Source organism: Fukomys damarensis, unplaced genomic scaffold (assembly GCF_012274545.1).
Source record: "Fukomys damarensis isolate Sample0158 unplaced genomic scaffold, DMR_v1.0_HiC HiC_scaffold_39, whole genome shotgun sequence".
Classification (NCBI taxonomy): domain Eukaryota; kingdom Metazoa; phylum Chordata; class Mammalia; order Rodentia; family Bathyergidae; genus Fukomys; species Fukomys damarensis.
In genome coordinates this window covers 51,406,813-51,408,496 of record NW_022900951.1, presented here as the reverse complement: position 1 = coordinate 51,408,496, position 1,684 = coordinate 51,406,813, and the positions used below count along the sequence as shown (strand labels likewise).

General features: G+C 31.8%; 1 pseudogene; it reads right to left on the bottom strand.

Annotated features, from left to right (window-relative positions):
- Nucleotides 1-1,071: 1,071 nt before the first annotated feature.
- LOC104867780 overlaps nt 1,072-1,684 on the bottom strand; it is a 5,386-nt pseudogene continuing 4,773 nt past the window's right edge.

Genomic DNA, 1,684 nt, shown 5'->3' with positions numbered 1-1,684 from the left:
AGTTTTCTCTTATATGATAAAATACAGAAATCCAAAATAAAAAATCAAATAGAAAAATAAACAACAGCTGTAAAAAAGAGGTAGACTACTAAATGTATATGAACTAATTAGTGAAAATGAATTTAATTGTTATGTACTACAAAGCTACACCAACAATAAAGCCTAAAAATCCATTATAAACCTATAATATCAAAGAAGTGCCATAATTGTCACAAAACACACAATTGAAACAGAACCAGAAAGAAATCAATGGATATTTATAGATAAATATATTTATATAATATCTTATACATTTATCAGTAAATATGTATTTATATATTTATGGATATATATGTGTGTGTGTATAACTTACCTTTAACAAGCATGCTAATACAATGTGTAGAAAAGATATCTATTTTTACAAATGGTAAATGCACAACTGGATTTTCACAAGCACAGTAATAAACTTACTGAAGCCATTATGGAATACAATATGAAAGTTACTCAAAAAATTAAAACTAGAACTACCAAATGATTCAGCAACATTACTAGAGGGTATATATCCAGGGAAAATAATTAAATCAGTATGGTTAAGGTATCTCTACACCCCATGTTTATTTCAGCATTATTTATTTTAGCCAATATATGTAATCAACCTAAGTGTCTATGAATGGATGAATGAATGAAGAAAATATGCTATATATACACAAATACTATTCATTTCAGAAAGAAAATCTTGAAATTTGTGACAGCATAGAGGAAACTAGAGAACACAATACTGTATAAGATAAAGCAAGCAGAGAAAGACTAATATAGTATGACCTCACTTATAAGTGGAATCTAAAAAGTTGAATTCATGGAAGCAGGGGTAACACATAATTCCAAGAGATCAGAAAATGTTGGTTAAAGGATAAAACCTTCTAGCAGAACATGATGACTAATTTATGGATATCTATTTTATAACAGGGTGACTATAGTTAACAATAATGTGCTACGTACTTGGAAATTGCTAGAAGATTACAGTTCGAATATTCTAAACATAAAAAATAAGTATGTGAAGGGATAGATATGATAACTATCTTAAATTTTGTTTCAACCAAAAATCATTCTTTTAAACAAAGTATTTAAGACACAGAAGACAAGGGAACATTTATTCTTTTTTTTTTTTTTCGTGTTCTGATATGGGGATCTGTTGGTGGCTCCCCCACTGTTGCAGTTCTTCTCTGGGTCAGTAGTACTGTCACTGTTTCCATGATCCAATTTGCTGTTGAATCCCTCTTATCCACTTTCCTTGTCCTCAGGAATAGATGTGCCTTCCTCCCCATTCTGTTGTCTCTCTACCACTTCTTCAAGGTTTGTGGGTTGTTTCCTTTGGAATGTTCTGACTCCTTTTCTGTTCCATGGCTTTATTTGATGCTTGCTCTTCCTCAGGAGCAACACCACTGTCTGTTCTCACCTTGCTCTTCCACTTCCTTTTTCTTGTTTTCTTGCTTTTGTGGGAGTCTATTCCTTGGATTGTGTGATTTTAGCTGCAATAATTTTGATATCCAGTTCTACCTTCAGACTGCACAATCTTTTTTTTTTTTAATTGAGTTTATTGGTACATTTAGGGATACAGTACAGTTACATTTATTGTTGGGATCATGTACCTTTACATGGCAAGTCTTGATTCTCATTTTTTTCCCCTTACCTCTGCCCTCCCTTC